The following is an 8,613-nucleotide window of genomic DNA, read 5'->3' on the forward strand; positions in this document are numbered from 1 at the left end:
CTTATCTTGTCTTTTTCAAAAATTTGATTTCAAAATATCTTTTCTAACTTCCTAACTTCTTATCTTTTCAAAATTTGTTTCAACTAACTAACTAACTTTCTGTTTGTTTCTTATCTTTTTCAAAACTACCTAACTAACTCTCTCTCTCTCTAATTTTCGAAAATATCTTCCCTCTTTTTCAAAATTTCTTTTTAAATTAAGTAATTATTTTAATTTTTGATTTTTTATTTTCGAAAATTACTAACCTTTTTCAAAAACTATTTTCGAAAATCACTAACTCTTTTTCAAAAATTATTTTCGAAATTTTCCCTCTCTCATCTTATTCTATTTATTTATTCATCTACTAACATCTCCTCACCTCACATCTCTGCTCTCCTCACCCTCGTGTTTCCTTCCTTACATTACATTCTTTGTCCCCTTCCTTTCTTCCACTCACACAGGGACCTCTATACTGTGGTATAAAGGATCCCTATTATTATTATTATTATTATTTTTTCTGTGCCCTCTTCTTTGTCATATGAGCAGGAGCAAGGACAAGAATATTCTTGTTGAAGCAAATCCAGAACCTGAAAGGACTCTGAAGAGGAAACTAAGAGAAGCTAAATTACAACAATCCAGAGATAACCTTTCAGAAATTTTCGAACAGGAAGAGGAGATGGCAGCCGAAAATAATAATAATGCAAGGAGAATGCTTGGTGACTTTACTGCACTTAATTCCAATTTACATGGAAGAAGCATCTCCATTGCTGCCATTGGAGCAAACAACTTTGAGCTGAAACCTCAGCTAGTTTCTCTGATGCAACAGAACTGCAAGTTTCATGGACTTCCATCTGAAGATCCTTTTCAGTTCTTAACTGAATTCTTGCATATCTGTGATACTGTTAAGACTAATGGAGTAGATCCTGAAGTCTATAGGCTCATGCTTTTCCCTTTTGCTGTAAGAGACAGAGCTAGAGTGTGGTTGGATTCTCAACCCAGAGATAGCCTGAACTCTTGGGACAAGCTGGTTACGGCTTTCTTAGCCAAGTTCTTTCCTCCTCAAAAGCTGAGCAAGCTTAGAGTGGATGTTCAAACCTTCAGACAGAAAGAAGGTGAATCCCTCTATGAAGCTTGGGAAAGATACAAGCAGCTAACCAAAAAGTGTCCTTCTGACATGCTTTCAGAATGGACCATCCTGGATATATTCTATGATGGTTTATCTGAGCTATCAAAGATGTCATTAGATACTTCTGCTGGTGGATCCATTCACCTAAAGAAAACGCCTGCAGAAGCTCAAGAACTCATTGACAAGGTTGCTAATAACCAGTTCATGTACACTTCTGAGAGGAATCCTGTGAATAATGGAACGCCTATGAAGAAGGGAGTTCTTGAAATCGATACTCTGAATGCCATATTGGCTCAGAACAAAATATTGACTCAGCAAGTCAATATGATTTCTCAGAGTCTGAATGGAATGCAAGCTGCATCCAACAGTACTCAAGAGGCATCTTCTGAAGAAGAAGCTTATGATCCTGAGAACCCTGCAATAGTAGAGGTGAATTACTTAGGTGAACCTTATGGAAACACCTATAATCCATCATGGAGAAATCATCAAAATCTCTCATGGAAGGATCAACAAAAGCCTCAACAAGGCTTTAATAATGGTGGAAAATACAGGTTTAACAATAGTAAACCTTTTCCATCATTCATTCAGCAACTGACAGAGAACTCTGAACGAAATACTTCTAATCTAAAAAAATTAGTCTCTGATCTGTCCAAGGCCACTGTAAGTTTCATGAATGAAACAAGGTCCTCCATTCGAAATTTAGAGGCACAAATGGGCCAGCTGAGTAAAAGGATCACTGAAATCCCTCCTAGTACTCTCCCAAGCAATATAGAAGAAAATCCAAAAGGAGAGTGCAAGGCCATTGAATTGATCACCATGGCCGAACCTGTAAGGGAAGGAGAGGACGTGAATCCCAAGGAGGAAGACCTCCTGGGACGTCTAGTGATCAATAAGGAGTTTCCCTTTGAGGAACCAAAGGAATCTGAGACTCATCTAGAGACCATAGAGATTCCATTAAACCTCCTTATGCCATTCATGAGCTCTGATGAGTATTCCTCTTCTGAAGAGAATGAGGATGTTACTGAAGAGCAAGCTGCCAAGTTTCTTGGTGCAATCATGAAGCTGAATGCCAAATTATTTGGTATTGAGACTTGGGAAGATGAACCTCCCTTGTTCACTAATGAATTATGTGATCTGGATCAACTGAGATTGCCTCAGAAGAAATAGGATCCTGGAAAGTTCGTAATACCTTGTACCATAGGCAACATGATCTTTGAAAAGGCTCTGTGTGACCCAGGTTCAGGGATAAACCTCATGCCCCTCTCTGTAATAGAGAAACTGGGAATCTTTGGGGTGCAAGCCACTAAAATCTCATTAGAGATGGCAGACAATTCAAGAAAATAGGCTTATGGACAAGTAGAGGACGTGTTAGTAAAGGTTGAAGGCCTTTACATCCTTACTGATTTCATAGTCCTAGATACTGGGAAGGATGAGGATGAATTCATCATATCCTTGGAAGACCCTTCCTAGCCACAGCAAGAGCTGTGATTGATGTGGATAGAGGAGAATTGATCCTTCAAATAAATGAGGACAACCTTGTGTTTACAACTCAAGGATCTCTCTCTGCATCCATGAAGAGGAAGCATAAAGAGCTTCTCTCAAAGCAGAGTCAAACAAAGCCCCCACAGTCAAACTTTAAGTTTGGTGTCGGGAGGCCACAACTAAACTCTAAGTTTGGTGTCAAACCCCCATATCCAAACTCTAAGTTTGGTGTTGGGAGGTCTCAACAAAGCTCTGCACATCTGTGAGGCTCCATGAGAGCCCACTGTCAAGCTATTGACATCAAAGAAGCGCTTGTTGGGAGGCAACCCAATGTTTATTTATCTAATTTTCATTGTTTTTCATGTTTTATTAGGTTCATGATCATGTGGAATCACAAAATAAATATAAAAATTGAAAACGGAATCAAAAATAGCAGAAGAAAAATCACACCCTGGAGGAAGACCTTACTGGCGTTTAAACGCCAGTAAGAAGCATGTTTTGGGCGTTCAACGCCAGAACAGAGCATGGTTCTGGCGCTGAACGCCAGAAATGGGCAGCATCTGGGCGTTTGAACGCCATAATTGCACCCTGGAGAAGAGCTGGTGCTGAACACCCAGAACAAGCATGGTTCTGGCGTTCAACGCCAGAAATGGGCAACAAATGGGCGTTCAACGCCCAGAACAAGCACCAATCTGGCGCTGAACGCCCATAGTTGTGTGCAAGGGCATTTTGCATGCCTAATGGGTGCAGGGATGTAAATCCTTGATACCTCAGGATCTGTGGACACCACATGATCATTTTAGGATCTGTGAATCTCACAGGATCACCACCCACCTCACCCTCTCTCTCTCCATTCATGGTCATCCCTTCTGTTTTCCATTCACCACTCACATCTATACACACATCCTTCCATCTCCTCCATATCTTCTTCTTCTTCTTCTATTCTTTCTTCTTTTGCTCGAGGGCGAGCAACATTCTAAGTTTGGTATGGTAAAAGCATAGAGCTTTTTTTTTGTTTTTCCATTACCATTAATGGCACCTAAGGCCAGAGAAACCTCAAGAAAGAGGAAAGGGAAGACAATTGCTTCCACCTCTGAGCCATGGGAGATGGAAAGATTCATCTCACAAGCCCATCACTAAGAAAAGGATGGAGCAAACAAGAGAGCACATTCATGGATCTCAACAGGCATATGAAGAAGCTCATCATCAAGAAACCCCTGAGATACCTCAAGGGATGCACTTTCCTCCACAGAGTTTTTGGGAGCAATTCAACACCTCCCTAGGAGAATTAAGTTCCAACATGGGACAATTAAGGGTTGAACATCAAGAGCACTCCATCATCCTTCATGAAATAAGAGAAGATCAAAAAGCAATGAGGGAGGAGCAACAAAGACAAGGAAGAGACATAAAAGAGCTCAAGGACATCATTGGTTCCTCAAGAAGGAAACGTCACCATCACTAAGGTGGACTCATTCCTTGTTCTTACTTTCTCTGTTTTTCGTTTTCTCTGTTAAGTGCTTATCTATGTTTGTATCTTATTACATGATCATTAGTAGTTAATAACTATGTCTTAAAGTTATGAATGTCCTATGAATCCATCACCTCTCTTAAATGAAAAATATTTTAATTCAAAAGAATAAGAAGTACATGAGTTTCAAATTTATCCTTGAACTTAGTTTAATTACATTGATGTGGTGATAATGATTCTTGTTTTCTGAATGAATGCTTGAACAGTGCATATATCTTTTGAAGTTGTTGTTTAAGAATGTTAAATATGTTGGCTCTTGAAAGAATGATGACAAGGAGACATATTATTTGATAATCTGAAAAATCATAAAAATGATTCTTGAAGCAAGAAAAAGCAGCAAAGAACAAAGCTTGCAGAAAAAAAAAATAGGCGAAAAAAAATAGAAAGAAAAAGAAAAAGCAAGCAGAAAAAGCCAAAAGCTCTTAAAACCAAGAGGCAAGAGCAAAAAGCCAATAACCCTTAAAACCAAAAGGCAAGGGCAAATAAAAAGGATCCCAAGGCTTTGAGCATCAGTGGATAGGAGGGCCCAAAGGAATAAAATCCTGGTCTACGCGGCTAAACCAAGTTGTCCCTAACCATGTGCTTGTGGCGTGTAGGTGTCAAATGAAATCTTGAGACTGAGCGGTTAAAGTCAAGGTCCAAAGCAAAAGAAGAGTGTGCTTAAGAACCCTAGACACCTCTAATTGGGGACTTTAGCAAAGCTGAGTCACAATCTGAAAAGGTTCACCCAATTATGTGTCTGTGGCATTTATGTATCCGGTGGTAATACTGGAAAACAAAGTGCTTAGGGCCACGGCCAAGACTCATAAAATAGCTGTGTTCAAGAATCATCATACTGAACTAGGAGAATCAATAACACTATCTAAACTCTGAGTTCCTATAGATGCCAATCATTCTGAACTTCAATGAATAAAGCGAGATGCTAAAACTATTCAAGAGGCAAAAAGCTACAAGTCCCGCTCATCTGATTGGAGCTATGTTTCATTGATAGTTTGGAATTTATAGTATATTCTCTTATTTTTATCCTATTTGATTTTCAGTTGCTTGGGGACAAGCAACAATTTAAGTTTGGTGTTGTGATGAGCGGATAATTTATACGTTTTTTGGCATTGTTTTTAGTATGTTTTTAGTAGAATCTAGTTACTTTTAGGGATGTTTTTATTAGTTTTTATGTTAAATTCACATTCCTGGACTTTACTATGAGTTTGTGTGTTTTTCTGTGATTTCAGGTATTTTCTGGCTGAAATTGAGGGACTTGAGCAAAAATCAGATTCAGAGGTTGAAGAAGGACTGCTGATGCTGTTGGATTCTGACCTCCCTGCACTCAAAGTGGATTTTCTGGAGCTACAGAACTCAAAATGGCGTGCTTCCAATTGTGTTAGAAAGTAGACATCCAGGGATTTCCATAAATATATAATAGTCCATACTTTGCCCAAGTTTAGATGACGCAAACTGGCGTTCAACGCCAGCTCTCTGCCCAATTCTGGCGTCCAGCACTAGAAACAAGTTGCAAAGTGGAGTTCAACGCCCAAACTAGCACAAAAGCTGGCGTTCAACTCCAGAAAGAGCCTCTGCATGTGTAACATTCAAGCTCAGCCCAAGCACACACCAAGTGGGCCTCGGAAGTGGATTTATGCATCAATTACTTACTTCTGTAAACCCTAGTAGCTAGTTTATTATAAATAGAACTTTTTACTATTGTATTAGACATCCTGAGTTTTATCTTCGGATCATAGAAGTCTTGGTTACTCCGGTTCCCCTCTGGGGCCGAGACCAATGAACTCCATTATCACTTATGTATTTTCAATGGTAGAGTTTCTACACTCCATAGATTAAGGTGTGGAGCTCTGCTGTTCCTCAAAGATTAAAGCAAAGTACTACTATTTTTCTATTCAATTCAACTTATTCCGCTTCTAAGATATTCATTCGCACTTCAACCTGAATGTGATGAATGTGACAATCATCATCATTCCCTATGAACGCGTGCCTGACAACCACTTCCGTTCTACCTTCGATTGAATGATTATCTCTTAGATCTCTTAATCAGAATCTTCGTGGTGTAAGCTAGATTGATGGCGGCATTCATGAGAATCCAGAAAGTCTAAACCTTGTCTGTGGTATTCCGAGTAGGATTCAGTGATTGAATGACTGTGATGAGCTTCAAACTCACGATTGCTGGGCATAGTGACAGACGCAAAAGGAGGGTGAATCCTATTCCAGCATGATCGAGAACCTCAGATGATTAGCCGTGCTGTGACAGAGCATTTGGACCATTTTCACAAGAGGAGGGGATGTAACCATTGACAACAATGATGACCTTGTATAAAGCCAGCCATGGAAAGAAGTAAGACTGATTGGATGAAGACAGCGGGAAAGCAGAGATTCAGAGGAACGAAAGCATCTCTACACGCTTATCTAAAATTCTCACCAATGAATTACATAAGTGTTTTTATCCTTACTTTATTATTTATTTTTGAAAACTCCATAACTATTTTATATCTGCCTGACTGAGATTTACAAGGTGACCATAGCTTGCTTCATACCAACAATCTCTGTGGGATCGACCCTTACTCACGTAAGGTTTATTACTTGGACGACCCAATGCACTTGCTAGTTAGTTGTATCGAAGTTGTGACAAATTATGAATTGAGATTAGAGCACCAAGTTTTTGGAGCCATTACCAGAGATCACAATTTCGTGCACCAATTATGCAGACAAGTGGTGTTGCTTAATGAATTGCATAGAGAATTAAGTGGCACACCAAACTTAGAATCTTAGTGTGACACTTTCATTTTTTATGCAATCATCCAGAAAGATTGAAAACAAATTGTTGCAGGGCAACACCAAACTTAGAATGTAATCATATGCCAATTTATTGAAATTAAACAAAGCAGATAGAGAAAGTAAACAAAGTAAAGAAAAGAAAGGTTACCTACGGTTGACATGTTCTTCACTTTCTTTCTCTTCTTCCAGTTTGTTAAGAGGAATGACCTTAATGGGGGAGAAGATTAAGCTATTTTCCCTTGTCTTGGCCTCTCCTCAGTAAGCTTCCTTTTGTAGATGGCTTGATTGAGCTTGCTTGCTGAATCAGGGATAGGATTGGTGCTCTTATTAGTTGCCTTTACTTCTTTGGATTCAAGACTTGGTTGCTGTGTGATTGTTGGAGTTTTATCTTCATCCAGAGCCTATTGAATTGGTGGTTCCATGAGCCCTTCCTTTATGCACTTCTCTGCTTCCATTGAGTGTGACTTCTCTTGAGTGTCTTCCTCACTTTCTTGTTCTTCCACTTCCTCCCTTGCACTCAACATTTGACTTAGTAGCTCTTTCATAGAGGAAGTTTGTTGATCTTCCCAAGATTTCTTTATCTCCTCTTCATATCTTTCAATCATAGATTCAAGTGTTGAGAGTTTTTGGTTTAAAGAAGTTTGTGAGGGTTGTGAGTTTTCATGTTCTCTTGTCATCTCAAGTGCAGTTTCATGTTCAAATACCTCCACCACCTCATTCTTCACTGAAAATTTACTTGACACAGGGGCCTCTTCTTCTTGCTCTTCCACTTCCTCCTTCACACTTAACATTTGGTTTATGAGCACTTCCATGTTTTTGAAGGAGTTCTCTTGGTCATTCCAGGATATCTGTGCCTCCCTTTCATATCTTTCAAGCATGGTTTCAAGCCTTGAAAGACTTTGGTTCATGGAAGTTTGTGTGGATTGTGAGTTTTGGAAGAGATTTTGTGTCAAGGGAAAGTTAAGTGATGAAGAATTTTCAGATGAAAATCTAGGAAGTGAGGGTGGACAAATTTGCATAAATGAATTGAAGGCTTGCTCAAGTGATGCTGGCTCTTGATAAGTGGAGTATGAATTGTCAAATGCTTTTTGATTTTGATTCTCCCAAGCACAACTTGAAGAATGGTTGAATTCATCACAGTATGAATCAACTTGTGGCATTGGGGAACAATTTTCCATGTATGCATTGACAACACAATCAAATAATGATGTTCCTTGATGAATAGAAGATGAAATCTTGAAATTCCCTTCCCAACCACAATTTATGTCAGTATCATAGCAATATGAGTCACTTTGTGGCTCTGGGAAATAGTTCATTTCACTTGATTGTTCATACTCTTGTTGATATGCCCAGCTACCATGAGGATAATGACATAAATCATTTTGTGGTTCTGAACAATATCTCATGTGATTTGCTTGATCATTTACCATTTCTTGGTGATACTCTCAGCTACCATTAGAATAATGACTTGCATCATTTGGTGGTGGAGGGAAAAATCCCATATGATTCTCTTGCTCATCTTGTGGTTCTGAAGCATATCTCCATTGATTAGAGTGCTTAGAAATTGTGATCTCTTGGTGATATTCCTAGCCACCATTAGAGATTGGTGATGGTGGGTAATATCCCATAAAATTTATTTGATAACAAGATGAGTTGAACTCTATTTAAATTTTTTAAAACACAACACCATTGAAAATTGAAATTCATGTCACAG

At 39.0% G+C, this 8,613-nt stretch overlaps 1 non-coding gene across 1 annotated transcript; it reads right to left on the reverse strand.

The window, feature by feature from the left end:
• Positions 1-1,051: 1,051 nt before the first annotated feature.
• Positions 1,052-1,159, reverse strand: LOC112746007 (small nucleolar RNA R71). Its single transcript, XR_003173907.1, has one exon. It is a non-coding gene; the product is annotated as a small nucleolar RNA R71 (small nucleolar RNA).
• Between the last annotated feature and the right edge of the window lie 7,454 nt (positions 1,160-8,613).

This window comes from Arachis hypogaea, chromosome 14 (assembly GCF_003086295.3).
Source record: "Arachis hypogaea cultivar Tifrunner chromosome 14, arahy.Tifrunner.gnm2.J5K5, whole genome shotgun sequence".
Lineage (NCBI taxonomy): Eukaryota > Viridiplantae > Streptophyta > Magnoliopsida > Fabales > Fabaceae > Arachis > Arachis hypogaea.